Source organism: Ambystoma mexicanum, unplaced genomic scaffold (genome assembly GCF_040938575.1).
Source record: "Ambystoma mexicanum isolate Mex_15411 unplaced genomic scaffold, UKY_AmexF1_1 Mex_scaf10, whole genome shotgun sequence".
Classification (NCBI taxonomy): domain Eukaryota; kingdom Metazoa; phylum Chordata; class Amphibia; order Caudata; family Ambystomatidae; genus Ambystoma; species Ambystoma mexicanum.
In genome coordinates this window covers 2,495,001-2,519,000 of record NW_027182325.1, presented here as the reverse complement: position 1 = coordinate 2,519,000, position 24,000 = coordinate 2,495,001, and the positions used below count along the sequence as shown (strand labels likewise).

Below are 24,000 nucleotides of genomic sequence, written 5' to 3'. Positions count from 1 at the left end.
TAGTCGGCTAGACCTTGCAGTTTTGAAAGGCAATTGAGAAATGGCTCACTTCCTGAACTTGGAGTACAAAAAAGCCTACAGCACCTGGTATTCCCAGGCGGTCTCCCATCCAGGTACTAACTAGGCCCGACACTGCTTAGCTTCTGAGATCAGACGAGATCAGGTGCATTCAGTGTGGTGTGGCCGTAGGCTCTGGGCCTAGTGAGTGTTGTACTTTTAAGCATCTAGTCGGCTAGACCTTGTAGTTTTAAAAGGCAATTGAGAAAGGGCTCACTTCCTGAACTTGGAGCACAAAAAAGCCTACAGCACCTGGTATTCCCAGGCGGTCTCCCATCCAGGTACTAACTAGGCCTGACACTGCTTAACTTCCGAGATCAGACGAGATCGGGTGCATTCAGTGTGGTGTGGCCGTAGGCTCTAGGAATGCTAAGAATATTACTCTTATGCATTTGCATTTAGTAAGCTAAGCCATGCAGCCACTTGCAACATGATACCACGCTCATCGCTCGATCAGGCTCGATCAGGCGAGATATATAAGACTGGTGGGCCCATTCAGGACTCCTATGTCTGGTAGGATAACTTTAATTCATCCATCCTGTGTCTGTTGCAGGGAGGTGGAGAGAACAATCAACACAATAATGGTTTTCTTTCATGCCTCTTGAAGGACTCAATATTCTCTGTACTGCATTACATGTGAAAGTCGATTTATTACCCATGAACACACTACCTGTATGCTAATTCTATGTAAAAAGGTAGCTCCAGCCCTCATGATGTTGTCCAACATTTCCGCTATAAAACGGGATACAATTATTTTGGAAACATACCAAATTTGAAAAATAATTGAGAAGTTGCGCAATTACTAATCATGGAGCACAAAAAAGCCTACAGCACCTGGTATTCCCAGGCAGTCTCCCATCCAGGTACTAACTAGGCCTGACCCTGCTTAGCTTCCGAGATCGGGCACATTCAGTGTGGTGTGGCCGTAGGCTCTGGGCCTAGTGAGTTTTGTACTTTTAAGCATCTAGTCGGCTAGACCTTGCAGTTTTGAAAGGCAATTGTGAAATGGCTCACTTCCTGAACTTGGAGCACAAAAAAGCCTACAGCACCTGGTATTCCCAGGTGGTCTCCCATCCAGGTACTAACTAGGCCCGACACTGCTTAGCTTCCGAGATCAGACGAGATCGGGCGCAATCAGTGTGGTGTGGCCGTAGGCTCTGGGCCTAGTGAGTTTTGTACTTTTAAGCATCTAGTCAGCTAGACCTTGCAGTTTTGAAAGGCAATTGAGAAATGGCTCACTTCCTGAACTTGGAGCACAAAAAAGCCTACAGCACCTGGTATTCCCAGGCGGTCTCCCATCCAGGTACTAACGAGGCCCGACACTGCTTAGCTTCCGAGATCAGACGAGATCGGGCGCATTCAGTGTGGTGTGGCCGTAGGCTCTGGTTCTTGTGAGTTTTGTACTTTTAAGCATCTAGTCGGCTAGACCTTGCAGTTTTGAAAGGCAATTGAGAAATGGCTCACTTCCTGAACTTGGAGTACAAAAAAGCCTACAGCACCTGGTATTCCCAGGCGGTCTTCCATCCAGGTACTAACTAGGCCTGACACTGCTTAGCTTCTGAGATCAGACGAGATCAGGCACAATCAGTGTGGTGTGGCCGTAGGCTCTGGGCCTAGTGAGTTTTGTACTTTTAAGCATCTAGTCGGCTAGACCTTGCAGTTTTAAAAGGCAATTGAGAAAGGGCTCACTTCCTGAACTTGGAGCACAAAAAAGCCTACAGCACCTGGTATTCCCAGGCGGTCTCCCATCCAGGTACTAACTAGGCCTGACACTGCTTAACTTCCGAGATCAGTCGAGATCGGGTGCATTCAGTGTGGTGTGGCCGTAGGCTCTAGGAATGCTAAGAATATTACTCTTATGCATTTGCATTTAGTAAGCTAAGCCATGCAGCCACTTGCAACATGATACCACGCTCATCGCTCATCGCTCGATCAGGCTCGATCAGGCGAGATATATAAGACTGGTGGGCCCATTCAGGACTCCTATGTCTGGTAGGATAACTTTAATTCATCCATCCTGTGTCTGTTGCAGGGAGGTGGAGAGAACAATCAACACAATAATGGTTTTCTTTCATGCCTCTTGAAGGACTCAATATTCTCTGTACTGCATTACATGTGAAAGTCGATTTATTACCCATGAACACACTACCTGTATGCTAATTCTATGTAAAAAGGTAGCTCCAGCCCTCATGATGTTGTCCAACATTTCCGCTATAAAACGGGATACAATTATTTTGGAAACATACCAAATTTGAAAAATAATTGAGAAGTTGCGCAATTACTAATCATGGAGCACAAAAAAAGCCTACAGCACCTGGTATTCCCAGGCAGTCTCCCATCCAGGTACTAACTAGGCCCGACCCTGCTTAGCTTCCGAGATCGGGCGCATTCAGTGTGGTGTGGCCGTAGGCTCTGGGCCTAGTGAGTTTGTACTTTTAAGCATCTAGTCGGCTAGACCTTGCAGTTTTGAAAGGCAATTGTGAAATGGCTCACTTCCTGAACTTGGAGCACAAAAAAGCCTACAGCACCTGGTATTCCCAGGTGGTCTCCCATCCAGGTACTAACTAGGCCCGACCCTGCTTAGCTTCCGAGATCAGACGAGATCGGGCGCATTCAGTGTGGTGTGGCCGTAGGCTCTGGGCCTAGTGAGTTTTGTACTTTTAAGCATCTAGTCGGCTAGACCTTGCAGTTTTGAAAGGCAATTGAGAAATGGCTCACTTCCTGAACTTGGAGTACAAAAAAGCCTACAGCACCTGGTATTCCCAGGCGGTCTCCCATCCAGGTACTAACTAGGCCCGACACTGCTTAGCTTCTGAGATCAGACGAGATCAGGCGCATTCAGTGTGGTGTGGCCGTAGGCTCTGGGCCTAGTGAGTGTTGTACTTTTAAGCATCTAGTCGGCTAGACCTTGCAGTTTTAAAAGGCAATTGAGAAAGGGCTCACTTCCTGAACTTGGAGCACAAAAAAGCCTACAGCACCTGGTATTCCCAGGCGGTCTCCCATCCAGGTACTAACTAGGCCTGACACTGCTTAACTTCCGAGATCAGACGAGATCAGGTGCATTCAGTGTGGTGTGGCCGTAGGCTCTAGGAATGCTAAGAATATTACTCTTATGCATTTGCATTTAGTAAGCTAAGCCATGCAGCCACTTGCAACATGATACCACGCTCATCGCTCGATCAGGCGAGATATATAAGACTGGTGGGCCCATTCTGGACTCCTATGTCTGGTAGGATAACTTTAATTCATCCATCCTGTGTCTGTTGCAGGGAGGTGGAGAGAACAATCAACACAATAATGGTTTTCTTTCATGCCTCTTGAAGGACTCAATATTCTCTGTACTGCATTACATGTGAAAGTCGATTTATTACCCATGAACACACTACCTGTATGCTAATTCTATGTAAAAAGGTAGCTCCAGCCCTCATGATGTTGTCCAACATTTCCGCTATAAAACGGGATACAATTATTTTGGAAACATACCAAATTTGAAAAATAATTGAGAAGTTGCGCAATTACTAATCATGGAGCACAAAAAAGCCTACAGCACCTGGTATTCCCAGGCAGTCTCCCATCCAGGTACTAACTAGGCCTGACCCTGCTTAGCTTCTGAGATCAGGCACATTCAGTGTGGTGTGGCCGTAGGCTCTGGGCCTAGTGAGTTTTGTACTTTTAAGCATCTAGTCGGCTAGACCTTGCAGTTTTGAAAGGCAATTGTGAAATGGCTCACTTCCTGAACTTGGAGCACAAAAAAGCCTACAGCACCTGGTATTCCCAGGTGGTCTCCCATCCAGGTACTAACTAGGCCCGACACTGCTTAGCTTCCGAGATCAGACGAGATCGGGCGCAATCAGTGTGGTGTGGCCGTAGGCTCTGGGCCTAGTGAGTTTTGTACTTTTAAGCATCTAGTCAGCTAGACCTTGCAGTTTTGAAAGGCAATTGAGAAATGGCTCACTTCCTGAACTTGGAGCACAAAAAAGCCTACAGCACCTGGTATTCCCAGGCGGTCTCCCATCCAGGTACTAACGAGGCCCGACACTGCTTAGCTTCCAAGATCAGACGAGATCGGGCGCATTCAGTGTGGTGTGGCCGTAGGCTCTGGTTCTTGTGAGTTTGTACTTTTAAGCATCTAGTCGGCTAGACCTTGCAGTTTTGAAAGGCAATTGAGAAATGGCTCACTTCCTGAACTTGGAGTACAAAAAAGCCTACAGCACCTGGTATTCCCAGGCGGTCTTCCATCCAGGTACTAACTAGGCCCAACACTGCTTAGCTTCTGAGATCAGACGAGATCAGGCACATTCAGTGTGGTGTGGCCGTAGGCTCTGGGCCTAGTGAGTTTTGTACTTTTAAGCATCTAGTCGGCTAGACCTTGCAGTTTTAAAAGGCAATTGAGAAAGGGCTCACTTCCTGAACTTGGAGCACAAAAAAGCCTACAGCACCTGGTATTCCCAGGCGGTCTCCCATCCAGGTACTAACTAGGCCTGACACTGCTTAACTTCCGAGATCAGTCGAGATCGGGTGCATTCAGTGTGGTGTGGCCGTAGGCTCTAGGAATGCTAAGAATATTACTCTTATGCATTTGCATTTAGTAAGCTAAGCCATGCAGCCACTTGCAACATGATACCACGCTCATCGCTCGATCAGGCTCGATCAGGCGAGATATATAAGACTGGTGGGCCCATTCAGGACTCCTATGTCTGGTAGGATAACTTTAATTCATCCATCCTGTGTCTGTTGCAGGGAGGTGGAGAGAACAATCAACACAATAATGGTTTTCTTTCATGCCTCTTGAAGGACTCAATATTCTCTGTACTGCATTACATGTGAAAGTCGATTTATTACCCATGAACACACTACCTGTATGCTAATTCTATGTAAAAAGGTAGCTCCAGCCCTCATGATGTTGTCCAACATTTCCGCTATAAAACGGGATACAATTATTTTGGAAACATACCAAATTTGAAAAATAATTGAGAAGTTGCGCAATTACTAATCATGGAGCACAAAAAAAGCCTACAGCACCTGGTATTCCCAGGCAGTCTCCCATCCAGGTACTAACTAGGCCCGACCCTGCTTAGCTTCCGAGATCGGGCGCATTCAGTGTGGTGTGGCCGTAGGCTCTGGGCCTAGTGAGTTTGTACTTTTAAGCATCTAGTCGGCTAGACCTTGCAGTTTTGAAAGGCAATTGTGAAATGGCTCACTTCCTGAACTTGGAGCACAAAAAAGCCTACAGCACCTGGTATTCCCAGGCGGTCTCCCATCCAGGTACTAACTAGGCCCGACACTGCTTAGCTTCCGAGATCAGACAAGATCGGGCGCATTCAGTGTGGTGTGGCCGTAGGCTCTGGGCCTAGTGAGTGTTGTACTTTTAAGCATCTAGTCGGCTAGACCTTGCAGTTTTAAAAGGCAATTGAGAAAGGGCTCACTTCCTGAACTTGGAGCACAAAAAAGCCTACAGCACCTGGTATTCCCAGGCAGTCTCCCATCCAGGTACTAACTAGGCCTGACACTGCTTAACTTCCGTGATCAGACGAGATCGGGTGCATTCAGTGTGGTGTGGCCGTAGGCTCTAGGAATGCTAAGAATATTACTCTTATGCATTTGCATTTAGTAAGCTAAGCCATGCAGCCACTTGCAACATGATACCACGCTCATCGCTCGATCAGGCTCGATCAGGCGAGATATATAAGACTGGTGGGCCCATTCAGGACTCCTATGTCTGGTAGGATAACTTTAATTCATCCATCCTGTGTCTGTTGCAGGGAGGTGGAGAGAACAATCAACACAATAATGGTTTTCTTTCATGCCTCTTGAAGGACTCAATATTCTCTGTACTGCATTACATGTGAAAGTCGATTTATTACCCATGAACACACTACCTGTATGCTAATTCTATGTAAAAAGGTAGCTCCAGCCCTCATGATGTTGTCCAACATTTCCGCTATAAAACGGGATACAATTATTTTGGAAACATACCAAATTTGAAAAATAATTGAGAAGTTGCGCAATTACTAATCATGGAGCACAAAAAAGCCTACAGCACCTGGTATTCCCAGGCAGTCTCCCATCCAGGTACTAACTAGGCCCGACCCTGCTTAGCTTCCGAGATTGGGCACATTCAGTGTGGTGTGGCCGTAGGCTCTGGGCCTAGTGAGTTTTGTACTTTTAAGCATCTAGTCGGCTAGACCTTGCAGTTTTGAAAGGCAATTGTGAAATGGCTCACTTCCTGAACTTGGAGCACAAAAAAGCCTACAGCACCTGGTATTCCCAGGCGGTCTCCCATCCAGGTACTAACTAGGCCTGACACTGCTTAACTTCCGAGATCAGACGAGATCGGGTGCATTCAGTGTGGTGTGGCCGTAGGCTCTAGGAATGCTAAGAATATTACTCTTATGCATTTGCATTTAGTAAGCTAAGCCATGCAGCCACTTGCAACATGATACCACGCTCATCGCTCGATCAGGCGAGATATATAAGACTGGTGGGCCCATTCAGGACTCCTATGTCTGGTAGGATAACTTTAATTCATCCATCCTGTGTCTGTTGCAGGGAGGTGGAGAGAACAATCAACACAATAATGGTTTTCTTTCATGCCTCTTGAAGGACTCAATATTCTCTGTACTGCATTACATGTGAAAGTCGATTTATTACCCATGAACACACTACCTGTATGCTAATTCTATGTAAAAAGGTAGCTCCAGCCCTCATGATGTTGTCCAACATTTCCGCTATAAAACGGGATACAATTATTTTGGAAACATACCAAATTTGAAAAATAATTGAGAAGTTGCGCAATTACTAATCATGGAGCACAAAAAAAGCCTACAGCACCTGGTATTCCCAGGCAGTCTCCCATCCAGGTACTAACTAGGCCCGACCCTGCTTAGCTTCCGAGATCGGGCGCATTCAGTGTGGTGTGGCCGTAGGCTCTGGGCCTAGTGAGTTTGTACTTTTAAGCATCTAGTCGGCTAGACCTTGCAGTTTTGAAAGGCAATTGTGAAATGGCTCACTTCCTGAACTTGGAGCACAAAAAAGCCTACAGCACCTGGTATTCCCAGGTGGTCTCCCATCCAGGTACTAACTAGGCCCGACACTGCTTAGCTTCCGAGATCGGGCGCATTCAGTGTGGTGTGGCCGTAGGCTCTGGGCCTAGTGAGTTTTGTACTTTTAAGCATCTAGTCGGCTAGACCTTGCAGTTTTGAAAGGCAATTGAGAAATGGCTCACTTCCTGAACTTGGAGTACAAAAAAGCCTACAGCACCTGGTATTCCCAGGCGGTCTCCCATCCAGGTACTAACTAGGCCCGACACTGCTTAGCTTCTGAGATCAGACGAGATCAGGCGCATTCAGTGTGGTGTGGCCGTAGGCTCTGGGCCTAGTGAGTGTTGTACTTTTAAGCATCTAGTCGGCTAGACCTTGCAGTTTTAAAAGGCAATTGAGAAAGGGCTCACTTCCTGAACTTGGAGCACAAAAAAGCCTACAGCACCTGGTATTCCCAGGCGGTCTCCCATCCAGGTACTAACTAGGCCTGACACTGCTTAACTTCCGAGATCAGACGAGATCGGGTGCATTCAGTGTGGTGTGGCCGTAAGCTCTAGGAATGCTAAGAATATTACTCTTATGCATTTGCATTTAGTAAGCTAAGCCATGCAGCCACTTGCAACATGATACCACGCTCATCGCTCGATCAGGCTCGATCAGGCGAGATATATAAGACTGGTGGGCCCATTCAGGACTCCTATGTCTGGTAGGATAACTTTAATTCATCCATCCTGTGTCTGTTGCAGGGAGGTGGAGAGAACAATCAACACAATAATGGTTTTCTTTCATGCCTCTTGAAGGACTCAATATTCTCTGTACTGCATTACATGTGAAAGTCGATTTATTACCCATGAACACACTACCTGTATGCTAATTCTATGTAAAAAGGTAGCTCCAGCCCTCATGATGTTGTCCAACATTTCCGCTATAAAACGGGATACAATTATTTTGGAAACATACCAAATTTGAAAAATAATTGAGAAGTTGCGCAATTACTAATCATGGAGCACAAAAAAGCCTACAGCACCTGGTATTCCCAGCCAGTCTCCCATCCAGGTACTAACTAGGCCTGACCCTGCTTAGCTTCCGAGATCGGGCACATTCAGTGTGGTGTGGCCGTAGGCTCTGGGCCTAGTGAGTTTTGTACTTTTAAGCATCTAGTCGGCTAGACCTTGCAGTTTTGAAAGGCAATTGTGAAATGGCTCACTTCCTGAACTTGGAGCACAAAAAAGCCTACAGCACCTGGTATTCCCAGGTGGTCTCCCATCCAGGTACTAACTAGGCCCGACACTGCTTAGCTTCCGAGATCAGACGAGATCGGGCGCAATCAGTGTGGTGTGGCCGTAGGCTCTGGGCCTAGTGAGTTTTGTACTTTTAAGCATCTAGTCAGCTAGACCTTGCAGTTTTGAAAGGCAATTGAGAAATGGCTCACTTCCTGAACTTGGAGCACAAAAAAGCCTACAGCACCTGGTATTCCCAGGCGGTCTCCCATCCAGGTACTAACGAGGCCCGACACTGCTTAGCTTCCCGAGATCAGACGAGATCGGGCGCATTCAGTGTGGTGTGGCCGTAGGCTCTGGTTCTTGTGAGTTTTGTACTTTTAAGCATCTAGTCGGCTAGACCTTGCAGTTTTGAAAGGCAATTGAGAAATGGCTCACTTCCTGAACTTGGAGCACAAAAAAGCCTACAGCACCTGGTATTCCCAGGCGGTCTCCCATCCAGGTACTAACTAGGCCTGACACTGCTTAACTTCCGAGATCAGTCGAGATTGGGTGCATTCAGTGTGGTGTGGCCGTAGGCTCTAGGAATGCTAAGAATATTACTCTTATGCATTTGCATTTAGTAAGCTAAGCCATGCAGCCACTTGCAACATGATACCACGCTCATCGCTCGATCAGGCTCGATCAGGCGAGATATATAAGACTGGTGGGCCCATTCAGGACTCCTATGTCTGGTAGGATAACTTTAATTCATCCATCCTGTGTCTGTTGCAGGGAGGTGGAGAGAACAATCAACACAATAATGGTTTTCTTTCATGCCTCTTGAAGGACTCAATATTCTCTGTACTGCATTACATGTGAAAGTCGATTAATTACCCATGAACACACTACCTGTATGCTAATTCTATGTAAAAAGGTAGCTCCAGCCCTCATGATGTTGTCCAACATTTCCGCTATAAAACGGGATACAATTATTTTGGAAACATACCAAATTTGAAAAATAATTGAGAAGTTGCGCAATTACTAATCATGGAGCACAAAAAAAGCCTACAGCACCTGGTATTCCCAGGCAGTCTCCCATCCAGGTACTAACTAGGCCCGACCCTGCTTAGCTTCCGAGATCGGGCGCATTCAGTGTGGTGTGGCCGTAGGCTCTGGGCCTAGTGAGTTTGTACTTTTAAGCATCTAGTCGGCTAGACCTTGCAGTTTTGAAAGGCAATTGTGAAATGGCTCACTTCCTGAACTTGGAGCACAAAAAAGCCTACAGCACCTGGTATTCCAAGGTGGTCTCCCATCCAGGTACTAACTAGGCCCGACACTGCTTAGCTTCCGAGATCGGGCGCATTCAGTGTGGTGTGGCCGTAGGCTCTGGGCCTAGTGAGTTTTGTACTTTTAAGCATCTAGTCGGCTAGACCTTGCAGTTTTGAAAGGCAATTGAGAAATGGCTCACTTCCTGAACTTGGAGTACAAAAAAGCCTACAGCACCTGGTATTCCCAGGCGGTCTCCCATCCAGGTACTAACTAGGCCCGACACTGCTTAGCTTCTGAGATCAGACGAGATCAGGCGCATTCAGTGTGGTGTGGCCGTAGGCTCTGGGCCTAGTGAGTGTTGTACTTTTAAGCATCTAGTCGGCTAGACCTTGCAGTTTTAAAAGGCAATTGAGAAAGGGCTCACTTCCTGAACTTGGAGCACAAAAAAGCCTACAGCACCTGGTATTCCCAGGCGGTCTCCCATCCAGGTACTAACTAGGCCTGACACTGCTTAACTTCCGAGATCAGACGAGATCGGGTGCATTCAGTGTGGTGTGGCCGTAGGCTCTAGGAATGCTAAGAATATTACTCTTATGCATTTGCATTTAGTAAGCTAAGCCATGCAGCCACTTGCAACATGATACCACGCTCATCGCTCGATCAGGCTCGATCAGGCGAGATATATAAGACTGGTGGGCCCATTCAGGACTCCTATGTCTGGTAGGATAACTTTAATTCATCCATCCTGTGTCTGTTGCAGGGAGGTGGAGAGAACAATCAACACAATAATGGTTTTCTTTCATGCCTCTTGAAGGACTCAATATTCTCTGTACTGCATTACATGTGAAAGTCGATTTATTACCCATGAACACACTACCTGTATGCTAATTCTATGTAAAAAGGTAGCTCCAGCCCTCATGATGTTGTCCAACATTTCCGCTATAAAACGGGATACAATTATTTTGGAAACATACCAAATTTGAAAAATAATTGAGAAGTTGCGCAATTACTAATCATGGAGCACAAAAAAGCCTACAGCACCTGGTATTCCCAGCCAGTCTCCCATCCAGGTACTAACTAGGCCTGACCCTGCTTAGCTTCCGAGATCGGGCACATTCAGTGTGGTGTGGCCGTAGGCTCTGGGCCTAGTGATTTTTGTACTTTTAAGCATCTAGTCGGCTAGACCTTGCAGTTTTGAAAGGCAATTGTGAAATGGCTCACTTCCTGAACTTGGAGCACAAAAAAGCCTACAGCACCTGGTATTCCCAGGTGGTCTCCCATCCAGGTACTAACTAGGCCCGACACTGCTTAGCTTCCGAGATCAGACGAGATCGGGCGCAATCAGTGTGGTGTGGCCGTAGGCTCTGGGCCTAGTGAGTTTTGTACTTTTAAGCATCTAGTCAGCTAGACCTTGCAGTTTTGAAAGGCAATTGAGAAATGGCTCACTTCCTGAACTTGGAGCACAAAAAAGCCTACAGCACCTGGTATTCCCAGGCGGTCTCCCATCCAGGTACTAATGAGGCCCGACACTGCTTAGCTTCCGAGATCAGACGAGATCGGGCGCATTCAGTGTGGTGTGGCCGTAAGCTCTGGTGCTTGTGAGTTTTGTACTTTTAAGCATCTAGTCGGCTAGACCTTGCAGTTTTGAAAGGCAATTGAGAAATGGCTCACTTCCTGAACTTGGAGTACAAAAAAGCCTACAGCACCTGGTATTCCCAGGCGGTCTTCCATCCAGGTACTAACTAGGCCCGACACTGCTTAGCTTCTGAGATCAGACGAGATCAGGCACAATCAGTGTGGTGTGGCCGTAGGCTCTGGGCCTAGTGAGTTTTGTACTTTTAAGCATCTAGTCGGCTAGACCTTGCAGTTTTAAAAGGCAATTGAGAAAGGGCTCACTTCCTGAACTTGGAGCACAAAAAAGCCTACAGCACCTGGTATTCCCAGGCGGTCTCCCATCCAGGTACTAACTAGGCCTGACACTGCTTAACTTCCGAGATCAGTCGAGATTGGGTGCATTCAGTGTGGTGTGGCCGTAGGCTCTAGGAATGCTAAGAATATTACTCTTATGCATTTGCATTTAGTAAGCTAAGCCATGCAGCCACTTGCAACATGATACCACGCTCATCGCTCATCGCTCGATCAGGCTCGATCAGGCGAGATATATAAGACTGGTGGGCCCATTCAGGACTCCTATGTCTGGTAGGATAACTTTAATTCATCCATCCTGTGTCTGTTGCAGGGAGGTGGAGAGAACAATCAACACAATAATGGTTTTCTTTCATGCCTCTTGAAGGACTCAATATTCTCTGTACTGCATTACATGTGAAAGTCGATTTATTACCCATGAACACACTACCTGTATGCTAATTCTATGTAAAAAGGTAGCTCCAGCCCTCATGATGTTGTCCAACATTTCCGCTATAAAACGGGATACAATTATTTTGGAAACATACCAAATTTGAAAAATAATTGAGAAGTTGCGCAATTACTAATCATGGAGCACAAAAAAAGCCTACAGCACCTGGTATTCCCAGGCAGTCTCCCATCCAGGTACTAACTAGGCCCGACCCTGCTTAGCTTCCGAGATCGGGCGCATTCAGTGTGGTGTGGCCGTAGGCTCTGGGCCTAGTGAGTTTGTACTTTTAAGCATCTAGTCGGCTAGACCTTGCAGTTTTGAAAGGCAATTGTGAAATGGCTCACTTCCTGAACTTGGAGCACAAAAAAGCCTACAGCACCTGGTATTCCCAGGTGGTCTCCCATCCAGGTACTAACTAGGCCCGACACTGCTTAGCTTCCGAGATCGGGCGCATTCAGTGTGGTGTGGCCGTAGGCTCTGGGCCTAGTGAGTTTTGTACTTTTAAGCATCTAGTCGGCTAGACCTTGCAGTTTTGAAAGGCAATTGAGAAATGGCTCACTTCCTGAACTTGGAGTACAAAAAAGCCTACAGCACCTGGTATTCCCAGGCGGTCTCCCATCCAGGTACTAACTAGGCCCGACACTGCTTAGCTTCTGAGATCAGACGAGATCAGGCGCATTCAGTGTGGTGTGGCCGTAGGCTCTGGGCCTAGTGAGTGTTGTACTTTTAAGCATCTAGTCGGCTAGACCTTGCAGTTTTAAAAGGCAATTGAGAAAGGGCTCACTTCCTGAACTTGGAGCACAAAAAAGCCTACAGCACCTGGTATTCCCAGGCGGTCTCCCATCCAGGTACTAACTAGGCCTGACACTGCTTAACTTCCGAGATCAGACGAGATCGGGTGCATTCAGTGTGGTGTGGCCGTAGGCTCTAGGAATGCTAAGAATATTACTCTTATGCATTTGCATTTAGTAAGCTAAGCCATGCAGCCACTTGCAACATGATACCACGCTCATCGCTCGATCAGGCTCGATCAGGCGAGATATATAAGACTGGTGGGCCCATTCAGGACTCCTATGTCTGGTAGGATAACTTTAATTCATCCATCCTGTGTCTGTTGCAGGGAGGTGGAGAGAACAATCAACACAATAATGGTTTTCTTTCATGCCTCTTGAAGGACTCAATATTCTCTGTACTGCATTACATGTGAAAGTCGATTTATTACCCATGAACACACTACCTGTATGCTAATTCTATGTAAAAAGGTAGCTCCAGCCCTCATGATGTTGTCCAACATTTCCGCTATAAAACGGGATACAATTATTTTGGAAACATACCAAATTTGAAAAATAATTGAGAAGTTGCGCAATTACTAATCATGGAGCACAAAAAAGCCTACAGCACCTGGTATTCCCAGCCAGTCTCCCATCCAGGTACTAACTAGGCCTGACCCTGCTTAGCTTCCGAGATCGGGCACATTCAGTGTGGTGTGGCCGTAGGCTCTGGGCCTAGTGAGTTTTGTACTTTTAAGCATCTAGTCGGCTAGACCTTGCAGTTTTGAAAGGCAATTGTGAAATGGCTCACTTCCTGAACTTGGAGCACAAAAAAGCCTACAGCACCTGGTATTCCCAGGTGGTCTCCCATCCAGGTACTAACTAGGCCCGACACTGCTTAGCTTCCGAGATCAGACGAGATCGGGCGCAATCAGTGTGGTGTGGCCGTAGGCTCTGGGCCTAGTTAGTTTTGTACTTTTAAGCATCTAGTCAGCTAGACCTTGCAGTTTTGAAAGGCAATTGAGAAATGGCTCACTTCCTGAACTTGGAGCACAAAAAAGCCTACAGCACCTGGTATTCCCAGGCGGTCTCCCATCCAGGTACTAACGAGGCCCGACACTGCTTAGCTTCCGAGATCAGACGAGATCGGGCGCATTCAGTGTGGTGTGGCCGTAGGCTCTGGTTCTTGTGAGTTTTGTACTTTTAAGCATCTAGTCGGCTAGACCTTGCAGTTTTGAAAGGCAATTGAGAAATGGCTCACTTCCTGAACTTGGAGTACAAAAAAGCCTACAGCACCTGGTATTCCCAGGCGGTCTTCCATCCAGGTACTAACTAGGCCCGACACTGCTTAGCTTCTGAGATCAGACGAGATCAGGCACAATCAGTGTGGTGTGGCCGTAGGCTCTGGGCCTAGTGAGTTTTGTACTTTTAAGCATCTAGTCGGCTAGACCTTGCAGTTTTAAAAGGCAATTGAGAAAGGGCTCACTTCCTGAACTTGGAGCACAAAAAAGCCTACAGCACCTGGTATTCCCAGGCGGTCTCCCATCCAGGTACTAACTAGGCCTGACACTGCTTAACTTCCGAGATCAGTCGAGATTGGGTGCATTCAGTGTGGTGTGGCCGTAGGCTCTAGGAATGCTAAGAATATTACTCTTATGCATTTGCATTTAGTAAGCTAAGCCATGCAGCCACTTGCAACATGATACCACGCTCATCGCTCGATCAGGCTCGATCAGGCGAGATATATAAGACTGGTGGGCCCATTCAGGACTCCTATGTCTGGTAGGATAACTTTAATTCATCCATCCTGTGTCTGTTGCAGGGAGGTGGAGAGAACAATCAACACAATAATGGTTTTCTTTCATGCCTCTTGAAGGACTCAATATTCTCTGTACTGCATTACATGTGAAAGTCGATTTATTACCCATGAACACACTACCTGTATGCTAATTCTATGTAAAAAGGTAGCTCCAGCCCTCATGATGTTGTCCAACATTTCCGCTATAAAACGGGATACAATTATTTTGGAAACATACCAAATTTGAAAAATAATTGAGAAGTTGCGCAATTACTAATCATGGAGCACAAAAAAAGCCTACAGCACCTGGTATTCCCAGGCAGTCTCCCATCCAGGTACTAACTAGGCCCGACCCTGCTTAGCTTCCGAGATCGGGCGCATTCAGTGTGGTGTGGCCGTAGGCTCTGGGCCTAGTGAGTTTGTACTTTTAAGCATCTAGTCGGCTAGACCTTGCAGTTTTGAAAGGCAATTGTGAAATGGCTCACTTCCTGAACTTGGAGCACAAAAAAGCCTACAGCACCTGGTATTCCCAGGTGGTCTCCCATCCAGGTACTAACTAGGCCCGACACTGCTTAGCTTCCGAGATCAGACGAGATCGGGCGCATTCAGTGTGGTGTGGCCGTAGGCTCTGGCCCTAGTGAGTTTTGTACTTTTAAGCATCTAGTCGGCTAGACCTTGCAGTTTTGAAAGGCAATTGAGAAATGGCTCACTTCCTGAACTTGGAGTACAAAAAAGCCTACAGCACCTGGTATTCCCAGGCGGTCTCCCATCCAGGTACTAACTAGGCCCGACACTGCTTAGCTTCTGAGATCAGACGAGATCAGGCGCATTCAGTGTGGTGTGGCCGTAGGCTCTGGGCCTAGTGAGTGTTGTACTTTTAAGCATCTAGTCGGCTAGACCTTGCAGTTTTAAAAGGCAATTGAGAAAGGGCTCACTTCCTGAACTTGGAGCACAAAAAAGCCTACAGCACCTGGTATTCCCAGGCAGTCTCCCATCCAGGTACTAACTAGGCCTGACACTGCTTAACTTCCGAGATCAGACGAGATCGGGTGCATTCAGTGTGGTGTGGCCGTAGGCTCTAGGAATGCTAAGAATATTACTCTTATGCATTTGCATTTAGTAAGCTAAGCCATGCAGCCACTTGCAACATGATACCACGCTCATCGCTCGATCAGGCTCGATCAGGCGAGATATATAAGACTGGTGGGCCCATTCAGGACTCCTATGTCTGGTAGGATAACTTTAATTCATCCATCCTGTGTCTGTTGCAGGGAGGTGGAGAGAACAATCAACACAATAATGGTTTTCTTTCATGCCTCTTGAAGGACTCAATATTCTCTGTACTGCATTACATGTGAAAGTCGATTTATTACCCATGAACACACTACCTGTATGCTAATTCTATGTAAAAAGGTAGCTCCAGCCCTCATGATGTTGTCCAACATTTCCGCTATAAAACGGGATACAATTATTTTGGAAACATACCAAATTTGAAAAATAATTGAGAAGTTGCGCAATTACTAATCATGGAGCACAAAAAAGCCTACAGCACCTGGTATTCCCAGGCAGTCTCCCATCCAGGTACTAACTAGGCCCGACCCTGCTTAGCTTCCGAGATTGGGCACATTCAGTGTGGTGTGGCCGTAGGCTCTGGGCCTAGTGAGTTTTGTACTTTTAAGCATCTAGTCGGCTAGACCTTGCAGTTTTGAAAGGCAATTGTGAAATGGCTCACTTCCTGAACTTGGAGCACAAAAAAGCCTACAGCACCTGGTATTCCCAGGCGGTCTCCCATCCAGGGACTAACTAGGCCTGACACTGCTTAACTTCCGAGATCAGACGAGATCGGGTGCATTCAGTGTGGTGTGGCCGTAGGCTCTAGGAATGCTAAGAATATTACTCTTATGCATTTGCATTTAGTAAGCTAAGCCATGCAGCCACTTGCAACATGATACCACGCTCATCGCTCGATCAGGCGAGATATATAAGACTGGTGGGCCCATTCAGGACTCCTATGTCTGGTAGGATAACTTTAATTCATCCATCCTGTGTCTGTTGCAGGGAGGTGGAGAGAACAATCAACACAATAATGGTTTTCTTTCATGCCTCTTGAAGGACTCAATATTCTCTGTACTGCATTACATGTGAAAGTCGATTTATTACCCATGAACACACTACCTGTATGCTAATTCTATGTAAAAAGGTAGCTCCAGCCCTCATGATGTTGTCCAACATTTCCGCTATAAAACGGGATACAATTATTTTGGAAACATACCAAATTTGAAAAATAATTGAGAAGTTGCGCAATTACTAATCATGGAGCACAAAAAAAGCCTACAGCACCTGGTATTCCCAGGCAGTCTCCCATCCAGGTACTAACTAGGCCCGACCCTGCTTAGCTTCCGAGATCGGGCGCATTCAGTGTGGTGTGGCCGTAGGCTCTGGGCCTAGTGAGTTTGTACTTTTAAGCATCTAGTCGGCTAGACCTTGCAGTTTTGAAAGGCAATTGTGAAATGGCTCACTTCCTGAACTTGGAGCACAAAAAAGCCTACAGCACCTGGTATTCCCAGGTGGTCTCCCATCCAGGTACTAACTAGGCCCGACACTGCTTAGCTTCCGAGATCAGACGAGATCGGGCGCATTCAGTGTGGTGTGGCCGTAGGCTCTGGGCCTAGTGAGTTTTGTACTTTTAAGCATCTAGTCGGCTAGACCTTGCAGTTTTGAAAGGCAATTGAGAAATGGCTCACTTCCTGAACTTGGAGTACAAAAAAGCCTACAGCACCTGGTATTCCCAGGCGGTCTCCCATCCAGGTACTAACTAGGCCCGACACTGCTTAGCTTCTGAGATCAGACGAGAACAGGCGCATTCAGTGTGGTGTGGCCGTAGGCTCTGGGCCTAGTGAGTGTTGTACTTTTAAGCATCTAGTCGGCTAGACCTTGCAGTTTTAAAAGGCAATTGAGAAAGGGCTCACTTCCTGAACTTGGAGCACAAAAAAGCCTACAGCACCTGGTATTCCCAGGCGGTCTCCCATCCAGGTACTAACTAGGCCTGACACTGCTTAACTTCCGAGATCAGACGAGATCGGGTGCATTCAGTGTGGTGTGGCCGTAGGCTCTAGGAATGCTAAGAATATTACTCTTATGCATTTGCATTTAGTAAGCTAAGCCATGCAGCCACTTGCAACATGATACCACGCTCATCGCTCGATCAGGCTCGATCAGGCGAGATATATAAGACTGGTGGGCCCATTCAGGACTCCTATGTCTGGTAGGATAACTTTAATTCATCCATCCTGTGTCTGTTGCAGGGAGGTGGAGAGAACAATCAACACAATAATGGTTTTCTTTCATGCCTCTTGAAGGACTCAATATTCTCTGTACTGCATTACATGTGAAAGTCGATTTATTACCCATGAACACACTACCTGTATGCTAATTCTATGTAAAAAGGTAGCTCCAGCCCTCATGATGTTGTCCAACATTTCCGCTATAAAACGGGATACAATTATTTTGGAAACATACCAAATTTGAAAAATAATTGAGAAGTTGCGCAATTACTAATCATGGAGCACAAAAAAGCCTACAGCACCTGGTATTCCCAGGCAGTCTCCCATCCAGGTACTAACTAGGCCTGACCCTGCTTAGCTTCCGAGATCGGGCACATTCAGTGTGGTGTGGCCGTAGGCTCTGGGCCTAGTGAGTTTTGTACTTTTAAGCATCTAGTCGGCTAGACCTTGCAGTTTTGAAAGGCAATTGTGAAATGGCTCACTTCCTGAACTTGGAGCACAAAAAAGCCTACAGCACCTGGTATTCCCAGGTGGTCTCCCATCCAGGTACTAACTAGGCCCGACACTGCTTAGCTTCCGAGATCAGACGAGATCGGGCGCAATCAGTGTGGTGTGGCCGTAGGCTCTGGGCCTAGTGAGTTTTGTACTTTTAAGCATCTAGTCAGCTAGACCTTGCAGTTTTGAAAGGCAATTGAGAAATGGCTCACTTCCTGAACTTGGAGCACAAAAAAGCCTACAGCACCTGGTATTCCCAGGCGGTCTCCCATCCAGGTACTAACGAGGCCCGACACTGCTTAGTTTCCGAGATCAGACGAGATCGGGCGCATTCAGTGTGGTGTGGCCGTAGGCTCTGGTTCTTGTGAGTTTTGTACTTTTAAGCATCTAGTCGGCTAGACCTTGCAGTTTTGAAAGGCAATTGAGAAATGGCTCACTTCCTGAACTTGGAGTACAAAAAAGCCTACAGCACCTGGTATTCCCAGGCGGTCTTCCATCCAGGTACTAACTAGGCCTGACACGGCTTAGCTTCTGAGATCAGACGAGATCAGGCACAATCAGTGTGGTGTGGCCGTAGGCTCTGGGCCTAGTGAGTTTTGTACTTTTAAGCATCTAGTCGGCTAGACCTTGCAGTTTTAAAAGGCAATTGAGAAAGGGCTCACTTCCTGAACTTGGAGCACAAAAAAGCCTACAGCACCTGGTATTCCCAGGCGGTCTCCCATCCAGGTACTAACTAGGCCTGACACTGCTTAACTTCCGAGATCAGTCGAGATCGGGTGCATTCAGTGTGGTGTGGCCGTAGGCTCTAGGAATGCTAAGAATATTACTCTTATGCATTTGCATTTAGTAAGCTAAGCCATGCAGCCACTTGCAACATGATACCACGCTCATCGCTCATCGCTCGATCAGGCTCGATCAGGCGAGATATATAAGACTGGTGGGCCCATTCAGGACTCCTATGTCTGGTAGGATAACTTTAATTCATCCATCCTGTGTCTGTTGCAGGGAGGTGGAGAGAACAATCAACACAATAATGGTTTTCTTTCATGCCTCTTGAAGGACTCAATATTCTCTGTACTGCATTACATGTGAAAGTCGATTTATTACCCATGAACACACTACCTGTATGCTAATTCTATGTAAAAAGGTAGCTCCAGCCCTCATGATGTTGTCCAACATTTCCGCTATAAAACGGGATACAATTATTTTGGAAACATACCAAATTTGAAAAATAATTGAGAAGTTGCGCAATTACTAATCATGGAGCACAAAAAAAGCCTACAGCACCTGGTATTCCCAGGCAGTCTCCCATCCAGGTACTAACTAGGCCCGACCCTGCTTAGCTTCCGAGATCAGGCGCATTCAGTGTGGTGTGGCCGTAGGCTCTGGGCCTAGTGAGTTTGTACTTTTAAGCATCTAGTCGGCTAGACCTTGCAGTTTTGAAAGGCAATTGTGAAATGGCTCACTTCCTGAACTTGGAGCACAAAAAAGCCTACAGCACCTGGTATTCCCAGGTGGTCTCCCATCCAGGTACTAACTAGGCCCGACCCTGCTTAGCTTCCGAGATCAGACGAGATCGGGCGCATTCAGTGTGGTGTGGCCGTAGGCTCTGGGCCTAGTGAGTTTTGTACTTTTAAGCATCTAGTCGGCTAGACCTTGCAGTTTTGAAAGGCAATTGAGAAATGGCTCACTTCCTGAACTTGGAGTACAAAAAAAGCCTACAGCACCTGGTATTCCCAGGCGGTCTCCCATCCAGGTACTAACTAGGCCCGACACTGCTTAGCTTCTGAGATCAGACGAGATCAGGCGCATTCAGTGTGGTGTGGCCGTAGGCTCTGGGCCTAGTGAGTGTTGTACTTTTAAGCATCTAGTCGGCTAGACCTTGCAGTTTTAAAAGGCAATTGAGAAAGGGCTCACTTCCTGAACTTGGAGCACAAAAAAGCCTACAGCACCTGGTATTCCCAGGCGGTCTCCCATCCAGGTACTAACTAGGCCTGACACTGCTTAACTTCCGAGATCAGACGAGATCGGGTGCATTCAGTGTGGTGTGGCCGTAGGCTCTAGGAATGCTAAGAATATTACTCTTATGCATTTGCATTTAGTAAGCTAAGCCATGCAGCCACTTGCAACATGATACCACGCTCATCGCTCGATCAGGCGAGATATATAAGACTGGTGGGCCCATTCAGGACTCCTATGTCTGGTAGGATAACTTTAATTCATCCATCCTGTGTCTGTTGCAGGGAGGTGGAGAGAACAATCAACACAATAATGGTTTTCTTTCATGCCTCTTGAAGGACTCAATATTCTCTGTACTGCATTACATGTGAAAGTCGATTTATTACCCATGAACACACTACCTGTATGCTAATTCTATGTAAAAAGGTAGCTCCAGCCCTCATGATGTTGTCCAACATTTCCGCTATAAAACGGGATACAATTATTTTGGAAACATACCAAATTTGAAAAATAATTGAGAAGTTGCGCAATTACTAATCATGGAGCACAAAAAAGCCTACAGCACCTGGTATTCCCAGGCAGTCTCCCATCCAGGTACTAACTAGGCCTGACCCTGCTTAGCTTCTGAGATCAGGCACATTCAGTGTGGTGTGGCCGTAGGCTCTGGGCCTAGTGAGTTTTGTACTTTTAAGCATCTAGTCGGCTAGACCTTGCAGTTTTGAAAGGCAATTGTGAAATGGCTCACTTCCTGAACTTGGAGCACAAAAAAGCCTACAGCACCTGGTATTCCCAGGTGGTCTCCCATCCAGGTACTAACTAGGCCCGACACTGCTTAGCTTCCGAGATCAGACGAGATCGGGCGCAATCAGTGTGGTGTGGCCGTAGGCTCTAGGCCTAGTGAGTTTTGTACTTTTAAGCATCTAGTCAGCTAGACCTTGCAGTTTTGAAAGGCAATTGAGAAATGGCTCACTTCCTGAACTTGGAGCACAAAAAAGCCTACAGCACCTGGTATTCCCAGGCGGTCTCCCATCCAGGTACTAACGAGGCCCGACACTGCTTAGCTTCCAAGATCAGACGAGATCGGGCGCATTCAGTGTGGTGTGGCCGTAGGCTCTGGTTCTTGTGAGTTTGTACTTTTAAGCATCTAGTCGGCTAGACCTTGCAGTTTTGAAAGGCAATTGAGAAATGGCTCACTTCCTGAACTTGGAGTACAAAAAAGCCTACAGCACCTGGTATTCCCAGGCGGTCTTCCATCCAGGTACTAACTAGGCCCAACACTGCTTAGCTTCTGAGATCAGACGAGATCAGGCACATTCAGTGTGGTGTGGCCGTAGGCTCTGGGCCTAGTGAGTTTTGTACTTTTAAGCATCTAGTCGGCTAGACCTTGCAGTTTTAAAAGGCAATTGAGAAAGGGCTCACTTCCTGAACTTGGAGCACAAAAAAGCCTACAGCACCTGGTATTCCCAGGCGGTCTCCCATCCAGGTACTAACTAGGCCTGACACTGCTTAACTTCCGAGATCAGTCGAGATCGGGTGCATTCAGTGTGGTGTGGCCGTAGGCTCTAGGAATGCTAAGAATATTACTCTTATGCATTTGCATTTAGTAAGCTAAGCCATGCAGCCACTTGCAACATGATACCACGCTCATCGCTCGATCAGGCTCGATCAGGCGAGATATATAAGACTGGTGGGCCCATTCAGGACTCCTATGTCTGGTAGGATAACTTTAATTCATCCATCCTGTGTCTGTTGCAGGGAGGTGGAGAGAACAATCAACACAATAATGGTTTTCTTTCATGCCTCTTGAAGGACTCAATATTCTCTGTACTGCATTACATGTGAAAGTCGATTTATTACCCATGAACACACTACCTGTATGCTAATTCTATGTAAAAAGGTAGCTCCAGCCCTCATGATGTTGTCCAACATTTCCGCTATAAAACGGGATACAATTATTTTGGAAACATACCAAATTTGAAAAATAATTGAGAAGTTGCGCAATTACTAATCATGGAGCACAAAAAAAGCCTACAGCACCTGGTATTCCCAGGCAGTCTCCCATCCAGGTACTAACTAGGCCCGACCCTGCTTAGCTTCCGAGATCGGGCGCATTCAGTGTGGTGTGGCCGTAGGCTCTGGGCCTAGTGAGTTTGTACTTTTAAGCATCTAGTCGGCTAGACCTTGCAGTTTTGAAAGGCAATTGTGAAATGGCTCACTTCCTGAACTTGGAGCACAAAAAAGCCTACAGCACCTGGTATTCCCAGGTGGTCTCCCATCCAGGTACTAACTAGGCCCGACACTGCTTAGCTTCCGAGATCAGACAAGATCGGGCGCATTCAGTGTGGTGTGGCCGTAGGCTCTGGGCCTAGTGAGTTTTGTACTTTTAAGCATCTAGTCGGCTAGACCTTGCAGTTTTGAAAGGCAATTGAGAAATGGCTCACTTCCTGAACTTGGAGTACAAAAAAGCCTACAGCACCTGGTATTCCCAGGCGGTCTCCCATCCAGGTACTAACTAGGCCCGACACTGCTTAGCTTCTGAGATCAGACGAGATCAGGCGCATTCAGTGTGGTGTGGCCGTAGGCTCTGGGCCTAGTGAGTGTTGTACTTTTAAGCATCTAGTCGGCTAGACCTTGCAGTTTTAAAAGGCAATTGAGAAAGGGCTCACTTCCTGAACTTGGAGCACAAAAAAGCCTACAGCACCTGGTATTCCCAGGCAGTCTCCCATCCAGGTACTAACTAGGCCTGACACTGCTTAACTTCCGTGATCAGACGAGATCGGGTGCATTCAGTGTGGTGTGGCCGTAGGCTCTAGGAATGCTAAGAATATTACTCTTATGCATTTGCATTTAGTAAGCTAAGCCATGCAGCCACTTGCAACATGATACCACGCTCATCGCTCGATCAGGCTCGATCAGGCGAGATATATAAGACTGGTGGGCCCATTCAGGACTCCTATGTCTGGTAGGATAACTTTAATTCATCCATCCTGTGTCTGTTGCAGGGAGGTGGAGAGAACAATCAACACAATAATGGTTTTCTTTCATGCCTCTTGAAGGACTCAATATTCTCTGTACTGCATTACATGTGAAAGTCGATTTATTACCCATGAACACACTACCTGTATGCTAATTCTATGTAAAAAGGTAGCTCCAGCCCTCATGATGTTGTCCAACATTTCCGCTATAAAACGGGATACAATTATTTTGGAAACATACCAAATTTGAAAAATAATTGAGAAGTTGCGCAATTACTAATCATGGAGCACAAAAAAGCCTACAGCACCTGGTATTCCCAGGCAGTCTCCCATCCAGGTACTAACTAGGCCCGACCCTGCTTAGCTTCCGAGATTGGGCACATTCAGTGTGGTGTGGCCGTAGGCTCTGGGCCTAGTGAGTTTTGTACTTTTAAGCATCTAGTCGGCTAGACCTTGCAGTTTTGAAAGGCAATTGTGAAATGGCTCACTTCCTGAACTTGGAGCACAAAAAAGCCTACAGCACCTGGTATTCCCAGGCGGTCTCCCATCCAGGTACTAACTAGGCCTGACACTGCTTAACTTCCGAGATCAGACGAGATCGGGTGCATTCAGTGTGGTGTGGCCGTAGGTTCTAGGAATGCTAAGAATATTACTCTTATGCATTTGCATTTAGTAAGCTAAGCCATGCAGCCACTTGCAACATGATACCACGCTCATCGCTCGATCAGGCGAGATATATAAGACTGGTGGGCCCATTCAGGACTCCTATGTCTGGTAGGATAACTTTAATTCATC

The 24,000-nt window shown here is 46.8% G+C and overlaps 54 non-coding genes and 23 pseudogenes across 54 annotated transcripts; all 77 read right to left on the bottom strand.

Annotated features, from left to right (window-relative positions):
* Positions 1-72: 72 nt before the first annotated feature.
* Positions 73-191, bottom strand: LOC138549515 (5S ribosomal RNA). Its single transcript, XR_011293296.1, has one exon. It is a non-coding gene; the product is annotated as a 5S ribosomal RNA (ribosomal RNA).
* A 106-nt stretch (positions 192-297) lies between these two features.
* On the bottom strand, positions 298-416 carry LOC138549143 (5S ribosomal RNA). Its single transcript, XR_011292928.1, has one exon. It is a non-coding gene; the product is annotated as a 5S ribosomal RNA (ribosomal RNA).
* A 463-nt stretch (positions 417-879) lies between these two features.
* On the bottom strand, positions 880-988 carry LOC138546513 (5S ribosomal RNA; annotated as a pseudogene).
* A 106-nt stretch (positions 989-1,094) lies between these two features.
* Positions 1,095-1,213, bottom strand: LOC138548101 (5S ribosomal RNA). The gene has a single exon (XR_011291916.1). It is a non-coding gene; the product is annotated as a 5S ribosomal RNA (ribosomal RNA).
* Positions 1,214-1,319: 106 nt separating this feature from the next.
* Positions 1,320-1,438, bottom strand: LOC138550391 (5S ribosomal RNA). The gene has a single exon (XR_011294145.1). It is a non-coding gene; the product is annotated as a 5S ribosomal RNA (ribosomal RNA).
* A 106-nt stretch (positions 1,439-1,544) lies between these two features.
* Positions 1,545-1,663, bottom strand: LOC138542456 (5S ribosomal RNA). Its single transcript, XR_011290437.1, has one exon. It is a non-coding gene; the product is annotated as a 5S ribosomal RNA (ribosomal RNA).
* Positions 1,664-1,769: 106 nt separating this feature from the next.
* Positions 1,770-1,888, bottom strand: LOC138538835 (5S ribosomal RNA). Its single transcript, XR_011286922.1, has one exon. It is a non-coding gene; the product is annotated as a 5S ribosomal RNA (ribosomal RNA).
* A 471-nt stretch (positions 1,889-2,359) lies between these two features.
* Positions 2,360-2,468, bottom strand: LOC138543623 (5S ribosomal RNA; annotated as a pseudogene).
* A 105-nt stretch (positions 2,469-2,573) lies between these two features.
* LOC138550834 (5S ribosomal RNA) lies at positions 2,574-2,692 on the bottom strand. Its single transcript, XR_011294579.1, has one exon. It is a non-coding gene; the product is annotated as a 5S ribosomal RNA (ribosomal RNA).
* Positions 2,693-2,798: 106 nt separating this feature from the next.
* LOC138543395 (5S ribosomal RNA) lies at positions 2,799-2,917 on the bottom strand. Its single transcript, XR_011290603.1, has one exon. It is a non-coding gene; the product is annotated as a 5S ribosomal RNA (ribosomal RNA).
* Positions 2,918-3,023: 106 nt separating this feature from the next.
* LOC138537257 (5S ribosomal RNA) lies at positions 3,024-3,142 on the bottom strand. Its single transcript, XR_011285399.1, has one exon. It is a non-coding gene; the product is annotated as a 5S ribosomal RNA (ribosomal RNA).
* Positions 3,143-3,595: 453 nt separating this feature from the next.
* On the bottom strand, positions 3,596-3,704 carry LOC138546688 (5S ribosomal RNA; annotated as a pseudogene).
* Positions 3,705-3,810: 106 nt separating this feature from the next.
* Positions 3,811-3,929, bottom strand: LOC138548099 (5S ribosomal RNA). The gene has a single exon (XR_011291914.1). It is a non-coding gene; the product is annotated as a 5S ribosomal RNA (ribosomal RNA).
* Positions 3,930-4,035: 106 nt separating this feature from the next.
* Positions 4,036-4,154, bottom strand: LOC138540659 (5S ribosomal RNA). The gene has a single exon (XR_011288698.1). It is a non-coding gene; the product is annotated as a 5S ribosomal RNA (ribosomal RNA).
* Positions 4,155-4,259: 105 nt separating this feature from the next.
* LOC138537429 (5S ribosomal RNA) lies at positions 4,260-4,378 on the bottom strand. Its single transcript, XR_011285564.1, has one exon. It is a non-coding gene; the product is annotated as a 5S ribosomal RNA (ribosomal RNA).
* A 106-nt stretch (positions 4,379-4,484) lies between these two features.
* Positions 4,485-4,603, bottom strand: LOC138538834 (5S ribosomal RNA). Its single transcript, XR_011286921.1, has one exon. It is a non-coding gene; the product is annotated as a 5S ribosomal RNA (ribosomal RNA).
* Positions 4,604-5,067: 464 nt separating this feature from the next.
* Positions 5,068-5,176, bottom strand: LOC138543622 (5S ribosomal RNA; annotated as a pseudogene).
* A 105-nt stretch (positions 5,177-5,281) lies between these two features.
* On the bottom strand, positions 5,282-5,400 carry LOC138536774 (5S ribosomal RNA). Its single transcript, XR_011284937.1, has one exon. It is a non-coding gene; the product is annotated as a 5S ribosomal RNA (ribosomal RNA).
* Positions 5,401-5,506: 106 nt separating this feature from the next.
* Positions 5,507-5,625, bottom strand: LOC138542305 (5S ribosomal RNA). The gene has a single exon (XR_011290292.1). It is a non-coding gene; the product is annotated as a 5S ribosomal RNA (ribosomal RNA).
* A 463-nt stretch (positions 5,626-6,088) lies between these two features.
* Positions 6,089-6,197, bottom strand: LOC138546727 (5S ribosomal RNA; annotated as a pseudogene).
* Positions 6,198-6,303: 106 nt separating this feature from the next.
* On the bottom strand, positions 6,304-6,422 carry LOC138549142 (5S ribosomal RNA). Its single transcript, XR_011292927.1, has one exon. It is a non-coding gene; the product is annotated as a 5S ribosomal RNA (ribosomal RNA).
* A 454-nt stretch (positions 6,423-6,876) lies between these two features.
* On the bottom strand, positions 6,877-6,985 carry LOC138543621 (5S ribosomal RNA; annotated as a pseudogene).
* Positions 6,986-7,090: 105 nt separating this feature from the next.
* Positions 7,091-7,199, bottom strand: LOC138542646 (5S ribosomal RNA; annotated as a pseudogene).
* A 106-nt stretch (positions 7,200-7,305) lies between these two features.
* On the bottom strand, positions 7,306-7,424 carry LOC138543384 (5S ribosomal RNA). The gene has a single exon (XR_011290602.1). It is a non-coding gene; the product is annotated as a 5S ribosomal RNA (ribosomal RNA).
* A 106-nt stretch (positions 7,425-7,530) lies between these two features.
* On the bottom strand, positions 7,531-7,649 carry LOC138550995 (5S ribosomal RNA). The gene has a single exon (XR_011294735.1). It is a non-coding gene; the product is annotated as a 5S ribosomal RNA (ribosomal RNA).
* Positions 7,650-8,112: 463 nt separating this feature from the next.
* Positions 8,113-8,221, bottom strand: LOC138547000 (5S ribosomal RNA; annotated as a pseudogene).
* Positions 8,222-8,327: 106 nt separating this feature from the next.
* On the bottom strand, positions 8,328-8,446 carry LOC138548098 (5S ribosomal RNA). Its single transcript, XR_011291913.1, has one exon. It is a non-coding gene; the product is annotated as a 5S ribosomal RNA (ribosomal RNA).
* A 106-nt stretch (positions 8,447-8,552) lies between these two features.
* On the bottom strand, positions 8,553-8,672 carry LOC138541741 (5S ribosomal RNA). The gene has a single exon (XR_011289740.1). It is a non-coding gene; the product is annotated as a 5S ribosomal RNA (ribosomal RNA).
* Positions 8,673-8,778: 106 nt separating this feature from the next.
* LOC138542361 (5S ribosomal RNA) lies at positions 8,779-8,897 on the bottom strand. Its single transcript, XR_011290344.1, has one exon. It is a non-coding gene; the product is annotated as a 5S ribosomal RNA (ribosomal RNA).
* Positions 8,898-9,361: 464 nt separating this feature from the next.
* LOC138543620 (5S ribosomal RNA) lies at positions 9,362-9,470 on the bottom strand (annotated as a pseudogene).
* Positions 9,471-9,575: 105 nt separating this feature from the next.
* LOC138542759 (5S ribosomal RNA) lies at positions 9,576-9,684 on the bottom strand (annotated as a pseudogene).
* A 106-nt stretch (positions 9,685-9,790) lies between these two features.
* Positions 9,791-9,909, bottom strand: LOC138543372 (5S ribosomal RNA). The gene has a single exon (XR_011290601.1). It is a non-coding gene; the product is annotated as a 5S ribosomal RNA (ribosomal RNA).
* Positions 9,910-10,015: 106 nt separating this feature from the next.
* Positions 10,016-10,134, bottom strand: LOC138549141 (5S ribosomal RNA). Its single transcript, XR_011292926.1, has one exon. It is a non-coding gene; the product is annotated as a 5S ribosomal RNA (ribosomal RNA).
* A 463-nt stretch (positions 10,135-10,597) lies between these two features.
* LOC138546999 (5S ribosomal RNA) lies at positions 10,598-10,706 on the bottom strand (annotated as a pseudogene).
* A 106-nt stretch (positions 10,707-10,812) lies between these two features.
* On the bottom strand, positions 10,813-10,931 carry LOC138548097 (5S ribosomal RNA). The gene has a single exon (XR_011291912.1). It is a non-coding gene; the product is annotated as a 5S ribosomal RNA (ribosomal RNA).
* A 106-nt stretch (positions 10,932-11,037) lies between these two features.
* Positions 11,038-11,156, bottom strand: LOC138537870 (5S ribosomal RNA). Its single transcript, XR_011285990.1, has one exon. It is a non-coding gene; the product is annotated as a 5S ribosomal RNA (ribosomal RNA).
* Positions 11,157-11,262: 106 nt separating this feature from the next.
* LOC138541164 (5S ribosomal RNA) lies at positions 11,263-11,381 on the bottom strand. Its single transcript, XR_011289178.1, has one exon. It is a non-coding gene; the product is annotated as a 5S ribosomal RNA (ribosomal RNA).
* Positions 11,382-11,487: 106 nt separating this feature from the next.
* On the bottom strand, positions 11,488-11,606 carry LOC138542360 (5S ribosomal RNA). The gene has a single exon (XR_011290343.1). It is a non-coding gene; the product is annotated as a 5S ribosomal RNA (ribosomal RNA).
* Positions 11,607-12,077: 471 nt separating this feature from the next.
* Positions 12,078-12,186, bottom strand: LOC138543619 (5S ribosomal RNA; annotated as a pseudogene).
* Positions 12,187-12,291: 105 nt separating this feature from the next.
* Positions 12,292-12,400, bottom strand: LOC138542645 (5S ribosomal RNA; annotated as a pseudogene).
* A 106-nt stretch (positions 12,401-12,506) lies between these two features.
* On the bottom strand, positions 12,507-12,625 carry LOC138543361 (5S ribosomal RNA). Its single transcript, XR_011290600.1, has one exon. It is a non-coding gene; the product is annotated as a 5S ribosomal RNA (ribosomal RNA).
* A 106-nt stretch (positions 12,626-12,731) lies between these two features.
* On the bottom strand, positions 12,732-12,850 carry LOC138549140 (5S ribosomal RNA). Its single transcript, XR_011292925.1, has one exon. It is a non-coding gene; the product is annotated as a 5S ribosomal RNA (ribosomal RNA).
* Positions 12,851-13,313: 463 nt separating this feature from the next.
* On the bottom strand, positions 13,314-13,422 carry LOC138546998 (5S ribosomal RNA; annotated as a pseudogene).
* A 106-nt stretch (positions 13,423-13,528) lies between these two features.
* LOC138548096 (5S ribosomal RNA) lies at positions 13,529-13,647 on the bottom strand. The gene has a single exon (XR_011291911.1). It is a non-coding gene; the product is annotated as a 5S ribosomal RNA (ribosomal RNA).
* Positions 13,648-13,753: 106 nt separating this feature from the next.
* LOC138550390 (5S ribosomal RNA) lies at positions 13,754-13,872 on the bottom strand. The gene has a single exon (XR_011294144.1). It is a non-coding gene; the product is annotated as a 5S ribosomal RNA (ribosomal RNA).
* A 106-nt stretch (positions 13,873-13,978) lies between these two features.
* Positions 13,979-14,097, bottom strand: LOC138541163 (5S ribosomal RNA). Its single transcript, XR_011289177.1, has one exon. It is a non-coding gene; the product is annotated as a 5S ribosomal RNA (ribosomal RNA).
* Positions 14,098-14,203: 106 nt separating this feature from the next.
* Positions 14,204-14,322, bottom strand: LOC138542359 (5S ribosomal RNA). Its single transcript, XR_011290342.1, has one exon. It is a non-coding gene; the product is annotated as a 5S ribosomal RNA (ribosomal RNA).
* Positions 14,323-14,786: 464 nt separating this feature from the next.
* On the bottom strand, positions 14,787-14,895 carry LOC138543617 (5S ribosomal RNA; annotated as a pseudogene).
* A 105-nt stretch (positions 14,896-15,000) lies between these two features.
* Positions 15,001-15,119, bottom strand: LOC138550232 (5S ribosomal RNA). The gene has a single exon (XR_011293988.1). It is a non-coding gene; the product is annotated as a 5S ribosomal RNA (ribosomal RNA).
* Positions 15,120-15,225: 106 nt separating this feature from the next.
* On the bottom strand, positions 15,226-15,344 carry LOC138543348 (5S ribosomal RNA). Its single transcript, XR_011290598.1, has one exon. It is a non-coding gene; the product is annotated as a 5S ribosomal RNA (ribosomal RNA).
* Positions 15,345-15,450: 106 nt separating this feature from the next.
* On the bottom strand, positions 15,451-15,569 carry LOC138537540 (5S ribosomal RNA). Its single transcript, XR_011285672.1, has one exon. It is a non-coding gene; the product is annotated as a 5S ribosomal RNA (ribosomal RNA).
* A 463-nt stretch (positions 15,570-16,032) lies between these two features.
* Positions 16,033-16,141, bottom strand: LOC138546726 (5S ribosomal RNA; annotated as a pseudogene).
* Positions 16,142-16,247: 106 nt separating this feature from the next.
* LOC138540724 (5S ribosomal RNA) lies at positions 16,248-16,366 on the bottom strand. The gene has a single exon (XR_011288760.1). It is a non-coding gene; the product is annotated as a 5S ribosomal RNA (ribosomal RNA).
* A 454-nt stretch (positions 16,367-16,820) lies between these two features.
* On the bottom strand, positions 16,821-16,929 carry LOC138543616 (5S ribosomal RNA; annotated as a pseudogene).
* A 105-nt stretch (positions 16,930-17,034) lies between these two features.
* Positions 17,035-17,153, bottom strand: LOC138550221 (5S ribosomal RNA). Its single transcript, XR_011293977.1, has one exon. It is a non-coding gene; the product is annotated as a 5S ribosomal RNA (ribosomal RNA).
* A 106-nt stretch (positions 17,154-17,259) lies between these two features.
* Positions 17,260-17,378, bottom strand: LOC138537965 (5S ribosomal RNA). Its single transcript, XR_011286082.1, has one exon. It is a non-coding gene; the product is annotated as a 5S ribosomal RNA (ribosomal RNA).
* Positions 17,379-17,484: 106 nt separating this feature from the next.
* On the bottom strand, positions 17,485-17,603 carry LOC138549139 (5S ribosomal RNA). Its single transcript, XR_011292924.1, has one exon. It is a non-coding gene; the product is annotated as a 5S ribosomal RNA (ribosomal RNA).
* Positions 17,604-18,066: 463 nt separating this feature from the next.
* LOC138546511 (5S ribosomal RNA) lies at positions 18,067-18,175 on the bottom strand (annotated as a pseudogene).
* A 106-nt stretch (positions 18,176-18,281) lies between these two features.
* LOC138548095 (5S ribosomal RNA) lies at positions 18,282-18,400 on the bottom strand. The gene has a single exon (XR_011291910.1). It is a non-coding gene; the product is annotated as a 5S ribosomal RNA (ribosomal RNA).
* A 106-nt stretch (positions 18,401-18,506) lies between these two features.
* LOC138541183 (5S ribosomal RNA) lies at positions 18,507-18,625 on the bottom strand. The gene has a single exon (XR_011289196.1). It is a non-coding gene; the product is annotated as a 5S ribosomal RNA (ribosomal RNA).
* Positions 18,626-18,731: 106 nt separating this feature from the next.
* Positions 18,732-18,850, bottom strand: LOC138542634 (5S ribosomal RNA; annotated as a pseudogene).
* Positions 18,851-18,956: 106 nt separating this feature from the next.
* On the bottom strand, positions 18,957-19,075 carry LOC138538833 (5S ribosomal RNA). The gene has a single exon (XR_011286920.1). It is a non-coding gene; the product is annotated as a 5S ribosomal RNA (ribosomal RNA).
* A 471-nt stretch (positions 19,076-19,546) lies between these two features.
* Positions 19,547-19,655, bottom strand: LOC138544262 (5S ribosomal RNA; annotated as a pseudogene).
* Positions 19,656-19,760: 105 nt separating this feature from the next.
* Positions 19,761-19,879, bottom strand: LOC138550833 (5S ribosomal RNA). The gene has a single exon (XR_011294578.1). It is a non-coding gene; the product is annotated as a 5S ribosomal RNA (ribosomal RNA).
* Positions 19,880-19,986: 107 nt separating this feature from the next.
* LOC138543336 (5S ribosomal RNA) lies at positions 19,987-20,105 on the bottom strand. Its single transcript, XR_011290596.1, has one exon. It is a non-coding gene; the product is annotated as a 5S ribosomal RNA (ribosomal RNA).
* Positions 20,106-20,211: 106 nt separating this feature from the next.
* LOC138549138 (5S ribosomal RNA) lies at positions 20,212-20,330 on the bottom strand. The gene has a single exon (XR_011292923.1). It is a non-coding gene; the product is annotated as a 5S ribosomal RNA (ribosomal RNA).
* Positions 20,331-20,783: 453 nt separating this feature from the next.
* LOC138546687 (5S ribosomal RNA) lies at positions 20,784-20,892 on the bottom strand (annotated as a pseudogene).
* Positions 20,893-20,998: 106 nt separating this feature from the next.
* Positions 20,999-21,117, bottom strand: LOC138548094 (5S ribosomal RNA). Its single transcript, XR_011291909.1, has one exon. It is a non-coding gene; the product is annotated as a 5S ribosomal RNA (ribosomal RNA).
* A 106-nt stretch (positions 21,118-21,223) lies between these two features.
* LOC138540658 (5S ribosomal RNA) lies at positions 21,224-21,342 on the bottom strand. Its single transcript, XR_011288697.1, has one exon. It is a non-coding gene; the product is annotated as a 5S ribosomal RNA (ribosomal RNA).
* Positions 21,343-21,447: 105 nt separating this feature from the next.
* Positions 21,448-21,566, bottom strand: LOC138537428 (5S ribosomal RNA). The gene has a single exon (XR_011285563.1). It is a non-coding gene; the product is annotated as a 5S ribosomal RNA (ribosomal RNA).
* Positions 21,567-21,672: 106 nt separating this feature from the next.
* Positions 21,673-21,791, bottom strand: LOC138538832 (5S ribosomal RNA). The gene has a single exon (XR_011286919.1). It is a non-coding gene; the product is annotated as a 5S ribosomal RNA (ribosomal RNA).
* Positions 21,792-22,255: 464 nt separating this feature from the next.
* Positions 22,256-22,364, bottom strand: LOC138543614 (5S ribosomal RNA; annotated as a pseudogene).
* Positions 22,365-22,469: 105 nt separating this feature from the next.
* Positions 22,470-22,588, bottom strand: LOC138551197 (5S ribosomal RNA). The gene has a single exon (XR_011294927.1). It is a non-coding gene; the product is annotated as a 5S ribosomal RNA (ribosomal RNA).
* Positions 22,589-22,694: 106 nt separating this feature from the next.
* LOC138543325 (5S ribosomal RNA) lies at positions 22,695-22,813 on the bottom strand. Its single transcript, XR_011290595.1, has one exon. It is a non-coding gene; the product is annotated as a 5S ribosomal RNA (ribosomal RNA).
* A 106-nt stretch (positions 22,814-22,919) lies between these two features.
* LOC138542304 (5S ribosomal RNA) lies at positions 22,920-23,038 on the bottom strand. The gene has a single exon (XR_011290291.1). It is a non-coding gene; the product is annotated as a 5S ribosomal RNA (ribosomal RNA).
* A 463-nt stretch (positions 23,039-23,501) lies between these two features.
* LOC138546725 (5S ribosomal RNA) lies at positions 23,502-23,610 on the bottom strand (annotated as a pseudogene).
* A 106-nt stretch (positions 23,611-23,716) lies between these two features.
* Positions 23,717-23,835, bottom strand: LOC138537331 (5S ribosomal RNA). The gene has a single exon (XR_011285470.1). It is a non-coding gene; the product is annotated as a 5S ribosomal RNA (ribosomal RNA).
* Positions 23,836-24,000: the final 165 nt, after the last annotated feature.